This window comes from Pelobates fuscus, chromosome 10 (genome assembly GCF_036172605.1).
Source record: "Pelobates fuscus isolate aPelFus1 chromosome 10, aPelFus1.pri, whole genome shotgun sequence".
Taxonomy (NCBI): domain Eukaryota; kingdom Metazoa; phylum Chordata; class Amphibia; order Anura; family Pelobatidae; genus Pelobates; species Pelobates fuscus.
Window position 1 is genome coordinate 76,429,373 of NC_086326.1, and position 21,643 is coordinate 76,451,015.

The window sequence follows — 21,643 nt, forward strand, 5'->3', positions numbered from 1 at the left end:
GAGAACGTACAACAGAGCAATGACCGTCTTTCAAAAGTTTTCAGTAGATTTCGACTTAAAAGATTATTCTGTTCGTACCATGGTCACATTTGCTGCTTTTTGCCACCTTCAACTCAAACTCTCATACAATACAATTAAACTATACCTGTCAGGCATACAGCACCACGTCTTGACCGCCATCCCAAACTATACTCCATTCCTCAGTACTTACTCGATAAAAAACATATTAAAAGGCATATATAAACTCGATCATCACACAAAAATCAAACGTCTACCCATAGATGGGGAGAAATTCCGGGCGTTATCTGACATACTGGACACACTACCATTTGAACCATCCACAAATATAGTTATAAAAACCTCGATGTACATAGCCTTTTACGGGTTCCTAAGGCCCAGTGAGTTCACAATAGCAACACAATCAAACCAGCCGTTATGCCTCGTTAAAGAGGATTTAAATAAGGTAAATGACCATTACGTCCTATCACTCCGACACTCAAAGACCAAACAGTCAGGCCATCCGGTTGGAATACCCTTGTACCCGACTGGGAATAACTGGTGCCCGGTTAAAGTCATAGACACATACTTGGGCCAGATCAAAGATAGTCCCAGCCACTCACCACTTTTTACGCTGCTAGGTAATCCCCTTACTACGACCAAGTTTATGTTTCACATTCGTACTCTGTGCATTAAGTTAGGCTGGGATCCCTCATCCTATTCTGGACATTCATTTAGGATAGGGGCCACGTCGGCCGCGTCCAGTACGAATACACCAGTTCATATAATCAAGAAACTAGGGCGTTGGGAATCAGCTTTATACCACCGATATATACCTCATCCAGAGAAAGAATTAAGACAAGCATTTAAGAATCTTGTATCGTAATTGTGTGAAGAATAAAGTGTGTTTATCTGCAACCTTTTTGCCCTCTTTTTACAGGACTACACCCTACGTCGGTTCCGGCACACCCCACCGACTTTAACATCAAATGGTATTTCACAGTCACTAATTAACCGACCACAAGTTGTAAGGCCATAGGCCTGTATTTGTGGGAGGAGTTAGCGTTCCTATAAAACGCTACTCCTCTCTCCTTACCTTGCCGTGACGTACGCTGTTTACCCCACCCACCGCACCCTCTCATATCCACACAATACCTTCGGGGGGGGGGCCTCTTTTTACAGGCCTACACCCTACGTCGGTTCCGGCACACCCCACCGACTTTAACATCAAATGGTATTTCACAGTCACTAATTAACCGACCACAAATTCTATTAAGGTATCATACATCCACAGGAAAGTCTCTTTAATAAGTTCATACGGAAATCTTTTATGTTCAAATAAGAAATACGAAGGAAATATGCTGGACAGCCAGAGGGGTTCTGGTACAAATACATTTTACATAACTCTATGATTAGCATTTACATGCATGTCTGCCACATAACAATACTGTAGCAGAAGTACTGAAGTATTAAAAAGTCTGTCAGATGTTAGCTTAAAATATAAGACATATCTGCTCACAAAATAAAACAAAACAGTAAAAAAACAAAAACCTTGAGATTTAAACCTTAATCTTTCTAATTTCTGATGAAGATTGGTCATTTATATTTAGAATGGTAATGGAGGCCTCTGTACGTTTACCTAAGAGGGAAACCTTCTATAAACACATAACATGATGGTATAGAACTCCGGTGAATATTCACACTTTTTATGCACTCACTAGTGATCAATGTTGGAGGTGTGGCGAGGAAGTAAACGATATTGAACACATATGGTGGCTCAGTAAAAATATACGATTATATTGGGATGGAGTCATAGAAGTGATTAGAGGGGTATTCGCTAGTGATATCAAATTTACACCCATCACAGGTACTTATGGGCTGGCTATGCACTTTTTTAAATTCCCATAAACAAAAATTATTATGGGTATTAATGGGTGAAGCAAATTCACTTATTCCAGTATATTGGAAACAAACTCAGATACCTACAACAGATCGGTGGATAGCCAGAGTTGAAAATTCTCGCAAAATGGAAGATATCCACTTATCTGTTAGAGGTAAGAAACAAGACCATCTTAATACATGGCTCAGATATTGGTAACTGAAATGCATTAGAAAATAGCCACTTATGTATAATACAAATAGTTAATGACTTAATGTAGCACTTCTCTAAAGGAGATTAGAAAACCGGCATGCGAAATCTAAAACATGTTGTAATGAAATGCTAAATAATTTGTTGGTGGCACAACAGTCTGACTTTGAACTGAATATTATTAACATGAAAAGAAGCAGAGGTGGCAGGTACTAGCTTGAACAAAGTAAAGATAAGAAACAAGTTGAAGGTAAAAGCATATTTTGGTGTAAGAGATAAAGAACTGGAATCTGAAAAGAGAGGTGATGATGCCACTTGTAAGACTTCACATGTCATGTTGTCCTCAGGTCTGGTCTAGAGACACAATCTTCAAAAACATATCAAGAAAGACTAAAAATATGAAATAACTTCCTGTCAAGAGCTTTGCTGCAGCTAAAATCAGCAACGATTGGCAATCCGTTTAAACACTGTGATATTTACCAAGGCCTGTCTTCTGAACGTAACTCAGTTCAGACAGCAAACCTATTTTCCCGGTGTAGGTGTAGCCTTTGCACAGCACTGGGGTAAATAAAAGGAATACGCCTGTGATTTATAGCTGCAAATAACATTTTATTCTTCATTGGTATCACAGCTAAGTTGGACTACTTAGTAAATTGTACTTTTGGTGTAACTTGGTCATGAGACTAATGTCAATAGCATCAGGCTATCATACATCAACATCTATATGTATACTAGGAACAAAGGTCTCGATTTAATATGCTTTCTAAATGATTCCAATCTGTTGGAAAAAAACGTTCCAAATAATGTATCTACAGAACTTACCATTAAAGTCTTTGGGAAGTTTTGTAGGCAAACCATTTGGAAACTTTTTTGAACAGATTGGAATCATTTGGAAAGTGTATTAAATCAAGGCCAACGTAAGGAGAGGTATGCCATGTTACAAACATTCAAATGGCTATTTCAAGGGATTTCACAGTGTATACGAGGGTTATAGTTTCTGTAGAAGCAACTTAAGTAGAACATTGAACTATGTAACATGAAGATGAATAGAGGGACATTTAGGGATAATGTCAGGAAACACTTCTTTTTTTTGCCCGAACAGATGACTTTGAATAGAGACCTATTATAATGGAATAAGTCAAGAAGACTTGAGATGGACATAGTGCTGTCCTAAGCAGGAAACAAAATCTAGATTAAAGGCTTTGATTTTAGATAGGAAGTGGGCAGACTATGCGGCCAGTTAGCTTTTATCTGCAATCAAATGCAATGTTTCTTTGATCTGTTCCCACCCATTGACTAGAGGACAAACCATTAAAAAAAGGGATCACACAGTCACATTTTTTTCATATTGCAGTGATTAATGTAATTTTTTTCAGGTGATGTGTTTACTTTTTTTTACCGATGATTTTAATTTAATTGTATGCTCCATATATGCATTTGTTATTTATGGCAACTTTCAATGGAAATCAGTGTACATTACAGGTAATTGAATACAACTTGATGTTAATATTTAACTATGGGTTAAAGAGGGTAATAGAGCAAAGATTATACAGAAATTGACACACATGCTGAGAGATTTATTATAACATGCACAGTGAGTAACCGCCGCATATTTGAATCTTAAAGTCAGTGTGAATCTCTCCAATAATTCATTTAGGGAGGCAAATACACTATTGAGAAAAATGATACAGGAGAAAAAAAAATGTAGTTAATGAAAAGCATGAAAAATGAATGCTATATATATATGTGTGTGTGTGTGAAATATTGCAGTTCATTCATAGTTAGGAGGAAAGCATGATAGTACGGTAGCATGTTAAGGCATGTTGATGTGTAGCCAAATGGTGTGAATGTGTATGCTTTATTTGTCACATTCAGTCATGCTATGCACTAGACTTGTGCATTTAGTTTCAAATGAATTATAATCGCCTTTTCTTTTTCTTTTTCTTTTTTTTTGCTTCCCTCTCCCTAGCCAAACCCCCTTTTTTCTCTCTTCTTCCTTTCTCCATATTGTCTCTCCATCCTCCCTCCCTTCCCGTCCCCTTTCCTGTGGGCAACTTTACATACTCTGTCCTTTGTAGAGCATTTCTTGCTTCAGACTCTTCCTACCTTTTTGTAACGGAGCTCCGTGTACTCCGACCGAGTACCCTCCGTTGATGGATGCTCCTAGCGCTTACAGAGGACTCCAAGCACTGCAGACGACACCACAACCACTGCAGACTCCACAACCGCCGTAGCTTAACTGGAGCCGCGCCGTCTTCCTTCCACCCTGGATCAGCTTCTGTCCTCCAGGACCGTGTGGGGGAAGACCTCTCCTCCAGGAGAGCGTATCCGGAACAAGCTCTTAAAAGAGCTAAGTGATTAAGCTCAGGGGAATATGCAATCCCCAGTGTGATACAGCAATTCCCTCCAATAACGAGACAAGGCTACGTTTTGAAGGGTCTAGAAGAACTGAGGACTGGGACACCCAGCCTGCTTTTTATTACAAAAAGGCACACACAGGACACTCCCAGGGGGAGGATGAAATTAACCAATCACATACATGGTACCACCCCCACGTCTCCTCCCCTCAGATAAACATATAACATAATTATAGCATACAGTAAAAATACAGTTTTCACACATACACTGTAACTTTAAAACTATACATTCAATCTCCATACATATCTCTTACATATTCAGACTCAGTATACATCAAACATAAACACTTCCAAAAATCAGCCAAATCCCTCCAGCGGATCAAAAGTTAGCTGGAGGTCCCTTTATGACCGACCGCAAGCACAATTTCCTGCCCAAAACAGTTCCATAGATTTGGGCTGTGTGGCCGGTCAATTTCATGCCGAACGGGACAAAGTCGAACGGGACTTAGTCTCTGGAGTTGAAAAACGAAGTGTAGGAGAAGGTAAGGGTCAGCGGTGTTCGGTAAAATGTGTAGCCGATTTCAGTTCCACAGAATCTTTAGCATACACCGCTGACCGCATTCGAATGAACAAAGATGGCCGCCGCAACGTGCAATTAACCTGCAGTAACCTCACAGCCTGGGAGGTAAATTGCCTGCACACTTTAACTTCTGGGTGGTCCGCCTGTGTGGTACTTGGTTCAGTAAGCCCTATTTACTGAACCAAGTGGGAGAGAGCCAGGGGCAAGTTATTTTACAGGTCTGGGGACATAGTCTTAAAGGGACATTGTTCAGCAAAGTCACAATATGTCCCCAGACGGTTCTTAAAGGGCCATACACACCCAATGAAAGTTAATGAGTTTTCAGGGGCACAATCTTCCAGGGGCCATAGTCATGAGGCAGGAGGCTGGCAAATAGGCTTCTCCACAATCCAGGGAAGCAGGGCAATTTTCCATTTAAAGGGCCAGTTACAAATAGCGATTTGTAACACATCTCCCCTTTGGGGGGAAGACTAACCAGGCACCTGACCTTCTGTCGGTCAGTGCCTCCGTTAGTCGATCCACCAACCCACAATAACCAAATGCCAGAGTAGCCCACCCACAACAAACAGGTACAAGGGTGACCCACCCACAAGACACAATTACTGCACCTAGGTATTTTGCTGTGGTGATGTGGTAACATGCTGTGGGGACTGGAAGGGCAGAGGCCAGCGGCGCTCTGCCCTGATGCCAGCTCTTCTGCTGGGATAGCCTGTAGGACATCAGGATCTGGATCAGGGACAAAGGTAGGGCAGAGGCCAACTGCACTCTGCCCAGCTGCCAGCTCTTCTGCTGGGGTGCTGGGAACATAGTCCGGCTCAGTAGCCAAGGGAACATGGACGTCAGTAGGGGTTAACATCGCCTCTGTTAACCCTGGCGCCACGCTAGGAGTTAGCTGGGGAGGGGAATTTGTACTTACCCCCTCCTCCTGTTGTCCCGGTGAGGGTAGTTGGGGATCTGGACAGGCTGTCCAGCATCCCTGTAGGTCAGGCACAGAGACCACGGTCCCATCTGCGCCGTCTGGGAGATTGGTGTCTCCCCTTGTTAGGGTAAGCTGCCGCTGGGGAGAGGGGGTGCTGTGCTCCTCTCCCTGAAACACAGGCTGCCGCTGGAGAGGGAGACCGCCTGTCTCCACTCCCGTAACATTGTCCTGCTGCTGGAGAGAGGGACCAACTGTCTCTGCTCTCTGTAGGACCCACTGCTGCTGGGGGGGAAGGACGACACCTTCGGCCCCCTGTAACTCACACTGCCGCTGGGGGGGAAGGGCGACACCTTTGGCCCCCTGTAACTCACACTGCCACTGGAGAGGAAGGACGACACCTTCAGCTCCCTGGGGTTCACACTGCCGCTGGGGGGGAAGGACGACACCTTCAGCTCCCTGGGGTTCACACTGCCACTGGGGGGGAAGGACAACACCTTCGACCCCCTGGGGTTCACACTGCTGCTGGGGAGGAAGGACGACACCTTCAGCTCCCTGGGGTACACACTGCCGCTGGGGAGGAAGGACGACACCTTCAGCTCCCTGGGGTACACACTGCCGCTGGGGGGGAAGGACGACACCTTCGGCCCCCTGGGGTTCACACTGCCGCTGGGGGGGAGGAACGACACCTTTAGCTTGCTGTAACACATACTGCTTGAGCCTGGGTGTCCGTATCCTCAACTTCCACAGTAGTCGCTCAAATGCCATTGCCGCACGGTTCTCAGCACTCAACTGGCGCATTACTTTGGAGACCACCTCGTTTGTAAGGTCTGGGCCATAGCAGACCAACCGCCTCTTTACCTCCTCAATGTAATCGTCACCCTTGTAGCAACGTACCATTTTGAGGTGCTCTTCGCAGGGCTCTATCCATGTCTGCTCCATGCTGCTGTAGGTAGGGACGCTGCCCAATGGCTAGCGTTGCCCTCAATTTGTAACTCCAAACGTTACCAGTGTCTCTGAGCTGCTTCTCCTCGCACTAGGATGCCACCCCACCGCTGCCACCACTGTAACGGAGCTCCGTGTACTCTGACCGAGTACCCTCCGTTGATGGATGCTCCTAGCGCTTACAGAGGACTCCAAGCACTGCAGACGACACCACAACCACCGCAGACTCCACAACCGCCGTAGCTTAACTGGAGCCGCGCCGTCTTCCTTCCACCCTGGATCGGCTTCTGTCCTCCAGGACCGTGTGGGGGAAGACCTCTCCTCCAGGAGAGCGTATCCGGAACAAGCTCTTAAAAGAGCTAAGTGATTAAGCTCAGGGGAATATGCAGAGCATAGCAATCCCCAGTGTGTAACTTTAAAACTATACATTCAATCTCCATAAAAAATCAGACTCAGCATACATCAAACATAAAAACTTCCAAAAATCAGCCAAATCCCTCCAGCGGATCAAAAGTTAGCTGGAGGTCCCTTTATGACCGACCGCAAGCACAATTTCCTGCCCAAAACAGTTCCATAGATTTGGGCTGTGCGGCCGGTCAATTTCATGCCGAACGGGACAAAGTCGAACGGGACTTAGTCTCTGGAGCTGAAAAACGAAGTGTAGGAGAAGGTAAGGGTCAGCGGTGTTCGGTAAAATGTGTAGCCCATTTCAGTTCCACAGAATCTTTAGCGTACACCGCTGACCGCATTCGAATGAACAAAGATGGCCGCCGCCACGTGCAATTAACCTGCAGTAACCTCACAGCCTGGGAGGTAAATTGCCTGCACACTTTAACTTCTGGGTGGTCCGCCTGTGTGGTACTTGGTTCAGTAAGCCCTATTTACTGAACCAAGTGGGAGAGAGCCAGGGGCAAGTTATTTTACAGGTCTGGGGACATAGTCTTAAAGGGACATTGTTCAGCAAAGTCACAATATGTCCCCAGACGGTTCTTAAAGGGCCATACACACCCAATGAAAGTTAATAAGTTTTCAGGGGCACAATCTTCCAGGGGCCATAGTCATGAGGCAGGAGGCTGGCAAATAGGCTTCTCCACAATCCAGGGAAGCAGGGCAATTTTCCATTTAAAGGGCCAGTTACAAATAGCGATTTGTAACACTTTTCTTCTCTTTAGCCTGCTGCTCGCAAACACATTTTCTCTTTTTTTGATGCACAATTTAATGACAACTCTGCATACGATTGTGAAAGAAGCAAAGTCAGTTACAAGAGCTTCCATGGCACACACAGTAGATAAACTAGCCCAATCAGTAAAAACGGGGAGACATTTTTTTTTTAGATACATAAATGAGAAAAGGAAAGTAAAACAAGGATTAGTTTCTAGTCATTTTTGCTATAGTAAACCTGCCATGACAGGTTCACATTAAATGTTGACTTCTGACCAAGTTGTACACTTGTTGGCAGCCCAGAGACCCATGGCACACACATTGACAAAAATATATAATGCACTTTTGTTAGCAGGTTATCTTAAAGAGAGGCCCACTCAACAATTTAAAGAAAATGTTGGACCTAATTTGATAGTGCATACACTGACCAGCTTCAACATTAAAACCGCCGGCTTAATATCATGTAGGCCCCCCTTGTGATGCTAAAACAGCTCTGATGTGTCAAGGCATGGATCCCAGAAACCCTCTGAAGTATCTTATGGTAAGTAGCACCAAGACATTAGCAAGGGGTGGGACCTACTTGAATTGATTTAATTGTTCCAGCACATCCCACAGATGGTCAATCAGATTGAGAACTGATGAATTTGGAGGCTGAGGCAACACTTTGAACTCTTTGTTATATTCCTCAAACCATTCCTGAAATTTCTTTGCAGTGTGGCAGGGTGCGTTATCCTGCTGAAAAATGCCAGTGCCACCTAGGAATAACATTGCCATGAAGAAGTGTACATGGTCAGCAACAATCTCTAGGTAGGTGGTTTGTGTCAAAGTAACAGCCACATGAATGCAGGACCCAAGGTTTTCTAGTAGAACATAACACTGCCTCCACAGGCTTGCATTCTTCCCATAGTGCATTCTGCTGCCATCTTTTCCCCAGGTAAATGATGCACATGCACCCAGCCGTCAATCTGATCTAAAAGAAAACACAATTCATCAGACCAGGCAACTTTCTTCCATTGCTTAATGGTACAGTTCCCCATTGAAGACGCTTTCAGCAATGGACAGGGGTCATCATGAGACCTCTGACTGGACTGCGGCTACGCATCCCCATACGCAGCAAAATGTGATGCACTGTGTGTTCTGACACCTTTCTGTTATGGCCACCATTACGTTTTTTAGCAATTTGAGCTACAGTAGCTTTTAAGTGTGATTGGGTCAGATAGGCTAGCTTTTGCTCCCCACATGCATCAATGAGCCTTGGGCACCCATGACCCTAATGCCAGTTCACCGGTAGTCCTTCCTTGCATCAGTTGTGGTAGGTACTTACTGCATACCAGGGATAACCCCAAGACTTGACGTATTGGAGATGCTTTGACCCAGTTGTCTAGCCAGCACTATTTAGCCCTTGTCAAAGTCACTCACTTTTGTGCCTGCTTCCAATGAAATTCAAGAACCGACTGTTCACTTGCTGCCACTCTTCGACATGTGCAATTGTAACAAGATAATCAATGTTATTCACTTCACCTGTCAATGGTTTTAATAGTGCAGCTGATCAGTGTACATAAAATATTTCAATGCATGATGAACAATCAGTCTTTGAGATTCTAATAAAAAATAAATAGAATACTTTATGATTTACTTCTAACTTAATCTATATACAATTTGTACTCTACAATATGTTATATAAAAAAAAGCTAAAAGTAACAACAATAAGTCCACTTCATGCTATCATAAATGTGTCTATGAATAAAAATTAGCTTCTAATTAATTTCCTCTCATGCAAAATCGTAATTAAAAAAATTATTTGGCATTGATTTAGAGAAATATTGTTACAGCCAATGTTGGGTCATACACTTATAGCATAGATTTATTGTTTTTGGAATTCTATAATTTAACTTGATTAGAGATATATGCTGGTACCTCTAAGCATCTGTCATATTGTGGCATCCATTTTCTAATGCACGCAAACTTGCTAAATAAAGCACAGGTAAAGAACATTTTAAGACTCTACAACTTCTAAATGATGCTGGAGTGCCTAATAGATAAAGCAGATGACAATTACCCGTCATCTGCACACCCACATGCAGACTGGCAACAAAACAATTTATGTATCATCCAAGCTTCCATTTAAGGAATTTCCTTAAACTCTGGATTACTGTACATATGTTACTACTTCAAGCTTACATCAGAGGTTTCCTGGCCTCTTTGTTTAATTGAGAGACAGGGAATGCACAGCAAGGAATAAGAGAGATCTGTATTTATTCCTCCTGAAATAGAAAAAAAAAGAAAACAAAAGGTTGTTAAATTTGATATGTTTCCCACTTCAGCTGCTACTCGGAGCATGAGATCTGGAGCCAGAGCAGAAGAATAAAAATTGTAGTTGCAGAGGATGAAATAACTTAACCACAACAGCAGTTGTAATTTATTGTGATAGTTGTGATCCAAAGCCATGTCTGCAAAGGAAAAGCAGGCTGTTTGACTTGTTTGGAACCTAAAATCCTAAAGTAAAAACATATGAGTTCTGCTAAAAACAGTGGAATTGCTAGTTTATGTGAACATAAAATATACATGGGATTTTTCATTAAACAGCGAACTGTAGTAAAATGTGGACTTGAAGATCTGTAGAACTGCAAATTTGGGCCGATTGGGTGATCAGTCGATTTCCTAAATTATGTGCCGAAATGTTGCCCAATCACAGACTAGCAGAAACTCACAATGGCTGAGCATGTTCGTTTTGATTTGTGATCCTTAGTGCCAAAAAAAGAGATAATTGATGGGAGAAAAGATAATTGATGACTACATTTTTGATTTTATTCACACATCAAGTGAGAAGTGAGCATTAGAGGGATAAAAGGATAAAAATATATAATTTTATAAATATATGCATGTATAGCCCTCTAGCATGTAAGCTCATTGATAGTGATGTACCGAACTGTCCGCCGGCGGACAGTTCCCGGCGAAATTAGCTTGTTCGCGTTCGCCGCGGCGGGCGGACACATGCGCAGTTCGATCCGCCCCCTATTCGTCATCATTGGGCAAACTTTGACCCTGTGCCTCTCGGTCAGCAGACACATTACAGCCAATCAGCAGCACTCCCTCCCTTCCACACCCTCCAACCTCCCTCCCAGCATCCATTTTCGATTCATTCGGAAGATGCATGCTTAGTGAGAGGAGGGAAAGTTTAGCTGCTGCTGATTACATAGGGAAATTGATAGCTAGGCTAGGGTATTCAGTGTCCACTACAATCCTGAAGGACTCATCTGATCTCTGCTGTAAGGACAGCACCCCAAAAAGCCCTTTTTAGGGCTAGAACATCAGGCTGCTTTTTTTTTTTTTTTCCTGTGTAATGTAATTGCAGGGGCCTGCCTGCCAGCCTGTGTGTCAGGCTCACAGCATATACTGTGCCCACTTGCCCAGTGCCACCACTCATATCTGTTTTAACAATCGGTTAAGCTTTACATTTAAAATAAATATTTTTTTTTCACTGTAATAGAAGAGCAGTTGCCTGCCTGCCAGCTTCTGTGTGAGGTTGGATGCCTTGCCCATTTGCACAGTCAGTGCCACCACTCATATCTGTTTTAACAATCGGTTAAGCTTTAGATTTAAAATAAATAATTTTTTTTCACTGTAATAGAAGAGCAGTTAGTTGTCTGCAAGCATCTGGGTGTCAGGCCTACTTCAGCGTGTGCCCTGCACAACCCTGCCAGCGTGCTTTGACAGTTGCCAATCATATCTGCTGTCTCTTTAGCGTGCTTTTACAAAGAAAAAAGGTTTCCAGTGTAAGCTAATAGCAGCCAGTCAGTGTCCTTCAAGCGGCTCTGTCAGGCCTTCCTTCAGCGTGTGCCCTGCACAACCCTGCCAGCGTACTTTGACAGTTGCCAATCATATCTGGTGTCTCTATAGCGTGCTTTTACAAAGAAAAAAGGTTTCCAGTGTAAGCTAATAGCAGCCAGTCAGTGTCCTTCAAGCGGCTCTGTCAGGCCTTCCTTCAGCGTGTGCCCTGCACAACACTGCCAGCGTGCTTTGACAGTTGCCAATCATATCTGGTGTCTCTTTAGCGTGCTTTACAAAGAAAAAAGGTTTCCAGTGTAAGCTAATAGCAGCCAGTCAGTGTCCTTCAAGCGGCTCTGTCAGGCCTTCCTTCAGCGTGTGCCCTGCACAACACTGCCAGCGTGCTTTGACAGTTGCCAATCATATCTGCTGTCTCTTTAGCGTGCTTTTACAAAGAAAAAAGGTTTCCAGTGTAAGCTAATAGCAGCCAGTCAGTGTCCTTCAAGCGGCTCTGTCAGGCCTTCCTTCAGCGTGTGCCCTGCACAACACTGCCAGCGTGCTTTGACAGTTGCCAATCATATCTGGTGTCTCTTTAGCGTGCTTTTACAAAGAAAAAAGGTTTCCAGTGTAAGCTAATAGCAGCCAGTCAGTGTCCTTCAAGCGGCTCTGTCAGGCCTTCCTTCAGCGTGTGCCCTGCACAACCCTGCCAGCGTGCTTTGACAGTTGCCAATCATATCTGGTGTCTCTTTAGCGTGCTTTTACAAAGAAAAAAGGTTTCCAGTGTAAGCTAATAGCAGCCCGTCAGTGTCCTTCAAGCGGCTCTGTCAGGCCTTCCATCAGCGTGTGCCCTGCACAACCCTGCCAGCGTGCTTTGACAGTTGCCAATCATATCTGGTGTCTCTATAGCGTGCTTTTACAAAGAAAAAAGGATTCCAGTGTAAGCTAATAGCAGCCAGTCAGTGTCCTTCAAGCGGCTCTGTCAGGCCTTCCTTCAGCGTGTGCCCTGCACAACCCTGCCAGCGTACTTTGACAGTTGCCACTCATATCTGGTGTCTCTATAGCGTGCTTTTAAAACCAAAACTTTGTTTCCACTGTAATAGAAGAGCAGTTGCCTGCCTGCCAGCTTCTGTGTGAGTTTCACAGTGGATACTGTGCCCTCTTGCCCAGTGCCACCACTCATATCTGTTTTTACAATAGCTTAAGCTTTAGATTTAAAATAAATAATTTTTTTCACTGTAATAGAAGAGCAGTTAGTTGTCTGCAAGCGTCTGGGTGTCAGGCCTACTCCAGTGTGTGCTCTGCAGACCTGTGCCAGTGTGCTTTGACAGTTGCCACTCATATCTTGTGTCTCTATAGCGTGCTTTTACAACCAAAATTTGTTTTTCACTGTTATAGATTGAATAGCAGTTACTTGTCTTCAAGCGGGTGTCTCAGGCCTACTTCAGCGTGTGCTCTGCAGCACTGTTCCAGTGCACATTGCCAATCATATCTGGTGTCTCTATAGCGTGCTTTTAAAAACAAAATTTGTTTTTCACTGTTATAGATTGAATAGCAGTTACTTGTCTTCAAGCGGGTGTCTCAGGCCTACTTCAGCGTGTGCTCTGCAGACCTGTGCCAGTGTGCTTTGACAGTTGCCACTCATATCTTGTGTCTCTATAGCGTGCTTTTACAACCAAAATTTGTTTTTCACTGTTATAGATTGAATAGCAGTTACTTGTCTTCAAGCGGGTGTCTCAGGCCTACAGTGTGTGCTCTGCAGAACTGTTACAGTTCACATTGCCAATCATATCTGGTCTCACAGTAGCTTGCACGCATAGTACCACTAATCCCCCAAAAAATGACAGGCAGAGGCAGGCCACCCCGCAGGGGCCGTCGTGGTGCTGTGATTCCCTTTTGCCCTAGAATAATGCCCAGTTTTCAGAAGCCACGTACCCTGAACTTGAAAAGTTCTGAGGACATAGTTGACTGGCTAACACAGGACACCCAATCTTGTACAGCCTCCGCTCGGAACCTTGACGCACCATCCTCCTCCAGCTTAGCTTCAGGCACCTCTCAAGATAGCACTCACCCGCCTGCCGCCACCACCAAAACTAGCACCACAGCCGCTTTACTTGGTATGTCAGAGGAGTTATTCACACACCCGTTTGAAGAAATGAGTGATGCGCAACCATTATTGCTAGAGGATGTAGATAACAGGGATATGTCTCAGGCAGGCAGCATTAAACACATGGAGGTACGGTGTGATGATGATGATGTTGTACCCGCTGCTGCTTCCTTTTCTGAATTGTCAGATACAAGCGAAGCGGTTGATGATGACGATGCGTCCATGGATGTCACGTGGGTGCCCGCTAGAAGAGAAGAAGAACAGGGCGAAAGTTCAGATGGGGAGACAGAGAGGAGGAGGAGGAGACCAGTTGGAAGCAGGGGGGGGGTCGTCGCAAGGAGCTAGTGGCACAGTCAGACAGCATGCATCGGCACCCGGGGTCAGCCCGACAGCACGCCAATCAACGCATGCTGTGTCCACCACCAGAATGCCGTCATTGCAGAGCTCAGCAGTGTGGCATTTTTTTTGTGTGTCTGCCTCTGACAACAGCGATGCCATTTGCAACCTGTGCCAAAGGAAACTGAGTCGTGGGAGGTCCAACACCCACCTAGGTACAACTGCTTTGCGTAGGCACATGATCTCACATCACAAACGTCTATGGGATCAACACATGAGTACAAGCAGCACGCCTACTCTAAGCCGCCATCCTCCTCCTGGTCCAGCATCTTCAGCCACGTCAACCACTGCTGTCCTTCTTGCCCCCTCTCAACCATCCGCCACTCCGTCTCCCGCCTTGAGCAGTTCCCGCTCATCTGCCCACAGTCATGTGTCTGTCAAGGACATGTTTGAGCGTAAGAAGCCAATGTCACCAAGTCACCCCCTTGCCCAGCGTCTGACAGCTGGCTTGTCCGAACTATTAGCCAGCCAGCTTTTACCATACAATCTGGTTGAGTCTGAGGCGTTCAAAAAATTTTTAGCTATTGGGACACCGCAGTGGAAGGTACCCGGCCGGAATTTCTTTTCACAAAAGGCAATCCCCAACTTGTACTCGATTGTGCAAAAGGAAGTCATGGCATGTCTGGCACACAGTGTTGGGGCAAGGGTCCATCTGACCACTGATACCTGGTCTGCAAAGCATGGTCAGGGCAGGTATATCACCTACACTGCGCATTGGGTAAACCTGCTGACGGCTGACAAGCAAGGAATGCGTGGCATTGCAGAGGAGTTGGTGACACCGCCACAAATTGCAGGCAGTCCTGCTGCCACCTCCTCTACTCCTCCTACTCCATCCTCTTCCATAACCTCCTCGGCTGAGTCCTCTTGTGCCGCTGCTTCTTGCTCCACATCAACGGCAACCCCCAGCTCCCCAGGTACTATTCCACATCCCGGATACGGCAGTGTCACGCCGTCTTGGGTTTGACTTGCTTGAAAGCAGAGAGTCACACCGGACAAGCACTCCTGTCCGCCCTGAACGCACAGGTGGAAAAGTGGCTGACTCCGCAGCAACTGGATATCGGCAAAGTGGTGTGTGACAACGGAAAAAATTTGATAGCGGCATTGAAGTTGGGCAAGTTGACACATGTGCCGTGCATGGCACATGTGTGTAATCTGATCGTACAACGCTTTGTGCATAAGTACACAGGCTTACAGGACGTCCTGAAGCAGGCCAGGAAGGTGTGTGGCCATTTCAGGCGTTCCTACACGGCCATGGCTCACTTTGCCGATATCCAGCGGCGAAACAACATGCCAGTGAGGCGCTTGATTTGCGACAGCCCTACACGTTGGAATTCAACACTCCTAATGTTCGACCGCCTGCTCCAACAAGAAAAAGCTGTTAATGAATATTTGTATGACCGGGGTGCTAGGACAGCCTCTGGGGAGCTGGGAATTTTTTTGCCACGTTACTGGACGCTCATGCGCAATGCCTGTAGGCTCATGCGTCCTTTTGAGGAGGTGACAAACCTAGTCAGTCGCACCGAAGGCACCATCAGCGACATCATACCATTTGTTTTCTTCATGGAGCGTGCCCTGCGAAGAGTGCTGGATCAGGCTGTAGATGAGCGTGAAGAGGAAGAGGAAGAGTTGTGGTCACCATCACCACCAGAAACAGCCTTATCAGCATCGCTTGCTGGACCTGCGGCAACGCTGGAAGAGGATTGTGAGGAAGAGGAGTCAGAGGAGGATTGTAGCTTTGAGGAGGAGGAGGAGGAGCAAGACCAAACACAACAGGCATCCCAGGGTGCTCGTTGTCACCTATCTGGTACCCGTGGTGTTGTACGTGGCTGGGGGGAAGAACATACCTTCAATGACATCAGTGAGGAGGAGGAACGGGAAATGAGTAGCTCGGCATCCAACCTTGTGCAAATGGGGTCTTTCATGCTGTCCTGCCTGTTGAGGGACCCTCGTATAAAAAGGCTGAAGGAGAACGACCTGTACTGGGTGTCCACGCTACTAGACCCCCGGTATAAGCAGAAAATGGCGGAAATGTTACCCAATTACAACAAGTCGGAAAGGATGCAGCATTTGCAAAATAAATTAAAAAGTATGCTTTACACAGCGTATAAGGGTGATGTCACAGCACAACGGGAATCTAACAGGGGGAGAGGTGGAAGTCATCCTCCTCCTCCCACGACCACGCCGGCAAGGACAGGATGCTTTAAAGACGTGTTGTTGATGGAGGACATGCGGACCTTTTTAAGTCCTATGCATCGCCACAGCCCTTCGGGATCCACCCTCAGAGAGCGACTCGACCGACAGGTAGCAGACTACCTCGCTTTAACTGCAGATATCGACACTCTGAGGAGCGATGAACCACTTGACTACTGGGTGTGCAGGCTTGACCTGTGGCCTGAGCTATCCCAATTTGCGATAGAACTTCTGGCCTGCCCCGCTTCAAGTGTCCTGTCAGAAAGGACCTTCAGTGCAGCAGGAGGTATTGTCACTGAGAAGAGAAGTCGCCTAGGTCAAAAAAGTCTAGATTACCTCACCTTTATTAAGATGAATGAGGGATGGATCCCGAAGGGACTGACACTGGGCGATACATTCGATTAAAAAAGGCCTGATGAGATGAGCTGCCTTGGGCTAAAAACTGTCCACACGCTGCTGTATTTTAGCTCTGAATGACGTTTGACTTGCGTGACTTATCCGCCACCAACTAGGGTTCAAGCCGCCATGTTTTAGGGCACTTTCTGCCTGTGAAACAAACATCAATTTTTCTGGACGCTGCTACAGCAGCGGCTGCAACAATACCAAATTTTTCAGGCATGTGTACATGCCTAATTTTTAGGCCCACTGGTGCAAGTGGACTGATTACAATTACAGGGCCTCTAAAGAGTCCTGTATTGTTATTTGTCGTCACTACCTTCCCGCGTCGGGAGTGGGTCATTTGCGCCCCTGCTGCCTTCCTTGCATGTGGTAGCTGTTTGTCAGGGATTTGTCAATCCATATCTGCCAAGTGACCCTATGTAGGGGGAACAGTCCCTATTCTGCTCTGTGTCAGTGTGTATCATGGTCTCTGTGGACAAGGAACAGTCTCTATTCTGCTCTGTGTCAGTGTGTATCAGGGGTTTTGAGGACAGGTGTCAATCCATATCTGCCAAGTGACCCTATGTAGGGGGAACAGTCTCTATTCTGCTCTGTGTCAGTGTGTATCAGGGATCATTAGGACAGGTGTCAATCCATATCTGCCAAGTGACCCTATGTAGGAGGAACAGTCTCTATTCTGCTCTGTGTCAGTGTGTATCAGGGATCATTAGGACAGGTGTCAATCCATATCTGCCAAGTGACCCTATGTAGGAGGAACAGTCTCTATTCTGCTCTGTGTCAGTGTGTATCAGGGATCATTAGGACAGGTGTCAATCCATATCTGCCAAGTGACCCTATGTAGGAGGAACAGTCCCTATTCTGCTCTGTGTCAGTGTGTATCAGGGATCATTAGGACAGGTGTCAATCCATATCTGCCAAGTGACCCTATGTAGGAGGAACAGTCCCTATTCTGCTCTGTGTCAGTGTGTATCAGGGATCATTAGGATAGGTGTCAATCCATATCTGCCAAGTGACCCTATGTAGGGGGAACAGTCTCTATTCTGCTCTGTGTCAGTGTGTATCAGGGATCATTAGGACAGGTGTCAATCCATATCTGCCAAGTGACCCTATGTAGGAGGAACAGTCTCTATTCTGCTCTGTGTCAGTGTGTATCAGGGGTTTTGAGGACAGGTGTCAATCCATATCTGCCAAGTGACCCTATGTAGGGGGAACAGTCTCTATTCTGCTCTGTGTCAGTGTGTATCAGAGCTGGGCTTTGATGACAGGTGTCAATGTTAGGTGATGTCTGCCCTTTATGGATTAAAAGCAGACTCTGCATCAACTGTGCAATTTTCCATGGGAGTTTTGCCATGGATCCCCCTCTGGCATGCCACAGTACAGGTGTTAGTCCCCTTGAAACAACTTTTCCATCACTATTGTGGCCAGAAAGAGTCCCTGTTGTTTTTAAAATTCGCCTGCCCATTGAAGTCAATGGCGGTTCGCGCGGTTCGCCGGTTCGCGAACATTTGCGGAAGTTCGCGTTCGCCGTTCGCGAACCGAAAATTCCGGGTTCGCGACAACACTACTCATTGAGCAGGGCCCTCAATCCCTCTGTTCATGTGTGTCCAACTTGTCTGGTTACAACTACATGTTTTTTCGTCCACCTGCTGTAAAGTGCTGCGGAATTTGTTGGCGCTATATAAATAATAACATAATACTGCTCTTCCTGTTTTTTGTCTCTTGGTTACTTTTTTCTCAGTTGATATGTTATTCAAATGGCAGGAACATTCTGCTATCCGTGTTCTGCAAGTATAAATATAAATATTATAAAATAAATATTTTACAGTACATTGATTAGCCCATTATCCTATTCTTTTGGTTCCTCTGGTTTGTTTCCTGAATCAGTTTTTAAGTACCGAAATTCTGCTGGAGCCAAACTTACATATGGCTGAAATTCTGCAAAAAAATATAAAAAATGTTTGCATACTCTTCAAACATGATCTTTAGGAGCCCAAAACATGAGTTCCGAGCTGCTGATATCAATTCTGTGCCCAAAAGACATTGTTCATCAGCAGGTATAGTATGCTGGTGATGAATGACAGCATGCTTGTCTCGAATGACTTTCTAAGCTCTTCTTCAGCCCAGTCTCCTGGATGACCTTCTCCTTGCAACGGGGAGTGATGTCACTGAAGGTGGATCTGGCTGCATGGAATCACATGTAAGTTTTGCATTTTGTTTTTAGGGTGGGGTCAACCCAGGAAGGGCTGCTGCAACCACAAATTATGTTTTATTTAATAAACTTTATTAATGCTATTTTACTATCAGTTTGCATGTCAGTTTACTGTCAGTCTAAAGTAAGAGAAATGTTTGTTGTTTTGTTTTTTACAGTAAGAACAATAAGGATGTGGAATTCTCTGCTTGAAGTTGTGGTTTTATCAGAGTCTGCACATATATTTAAACAGCAACTGGATGATTGCTTGCAAAAACATAATATTGAAGATATTGTGGGATAACAGCTTCTTGATCCAAGGAGAGATCTGACTGCCATTCTGGGATTGAGAAGAAATATCTTTCTAGTTTGTTGCAAAATTGAAAAGCGCTTCAAACTGTTTTTTTTTTTTTTTTTTGCCTTCTTTTAGATCAACAGCCAAAACAAATCTGTAAATGTGTTGGTAATTATTATGATAAATCACATTTTCTTTATAGACAATAGCCTTGCAACATTATGGGATGCAAATGCCAACCTTGACCATTAGTAATATTTAAGTAGGTTATTGTACTTTAACTTGTCTCTGTTTAATCAGTGATTAATTTAGATATTTAAGCAATTCTGCATATCCATTTAAATGCACAGACTTGATGCTGGTTTGACTTGACTTGATGGGGTTGATTCACCACCTTAAAGTGTATTTATATCCTCTATGACATAATTAATCTCCATGTTCATTCACAGGCAAAACCCCACAGTGGGAGGCAACTAATGGCACTCCAGGTCTTGTAAACTACATCTACCATGATGCTTTGCCAGCATTGTGGCTGTAAGAGCATTATGGGAGATGTAGTTCACAACACATGGGGTGCCGAATGTTGCCTAATCCTGCACCTGATGCATAGCTAATGTTCTTACCTGTCTCCCATTTAGATCCCAACCTGAATTTTGACTCAATTTGAATTGTACATTATCTATTGAACATAAAGAATATGAACATTGCTTGCACTTGGTTATCACTTTAGAAAAATAATGATGCTGCGTCTCATTTTTAAATGTTTTATTTTTTATCGAATGTTAGAAAGTAAGTAATACAAAGTTAAGTATAATTATTAATAATTTACAAACATTTTGCCAGATCTTTAAGTGTCAGCTTTGGATTTTTGGAGTCTTTCACCTTTCACTTTTAATGTTTTATTTGTCCCACAAACAATATAAAATACATTTCATTTCATTTAATATACGTAGTATATGTTTCTTGAACCTGTGTAATACACCATTGGTTTGTGTGTTGCATTTTGCCTGTTTCCAGAAAAGTCAAAATAAAATACACGTATGCAGATTGATTTGCCTTTTTAACATTATTTAGATTATTAAGAATTACAGTTGTGAGAAATCACACAATTTTAAAGTTTTCGGATTCATTAGTACTACATATTTTTGTAATATTGTTTCTTTTTTTTATGTCAATCTACTATGATAGTTGTAGTAACATCTTATTTTTTTCACCGTACCTGACTGTATGCTATTTATGGCAGGGGTCATTTATTTGTTTTGGCATCTGTGACCTCACTTTATGCTGTGAGTGTTGTGTCTCAACCACGCAGTCTGTAAATAGAAACAGAAGTGCAATGCATAGGAAAGAGTGCAAGATAATACAAAATACCAAGTACCCCTTTTGAAATCCTTTGTTATACTCACTTGTTAGAAATTCCCTGGATCTGTTTGCTCCTGCGGGAAAATGTAACTTCAGTTATTAAGCAAATTGAAACAAATGCCATATTTTTTATTTGAGCTGTCTGTCATTAAAATGACACTATAGTCAACAGAAAAACGACAGCTTATTGTATTTGTTCTGGTGAGTATAATCAGTCCATTCAGACTTTTTGCAGTAAACACCATGTTTAAAAAAAAAATAAAAAAAAAAGGCAGAGTTTACATTGCAACTATTAGATACCTTATATGAGTAGTAGAGGTTCTTCCTGGGGCAGTCCTGCACAGTGAACATCACTGCCATTTCGTGTCTCCACCCTCTGCATGGAGACACTGAACTTTCCTCATAGAGATGCACTGATTCAATGCATCTCTATGAGGAGATGCTGATTGGCCAGGGCTTTTTTGACTTGTGCTGGCTCTGCCCCCGATCTACCTCCTTGACAAGCTTAGCCAAACCAATGTTTTCCTATGTGAAAGGATTGTGATTGGCTCAGAACACAACTTCTGATTATGTCAGACAAGCAGGCAGATCAGGCACAGAGCATGCAGCAGCAGACTGGAATAAAAGTAAGATTTTGCTATAATTAGGGAGGCAAGTGGAGTCCAGGGGGACAATATGGTGTTTTTTTAACACTATAGGGTCAGGAACACATGTTTTTGTTCCTGACCCTATAGTGTTCCTTTAAAGTGAAACCAGCACTTTTCTGGAAATATGACTATTAAAACAATGAAAATCATCTATAATACGTTGACTTTTTTTTCTTCAGGTGATGCTCCATTTTCTTTAAAAAGTATATTAAATATATTTTGCAATTGACATCACAATCCAGTTCAGAC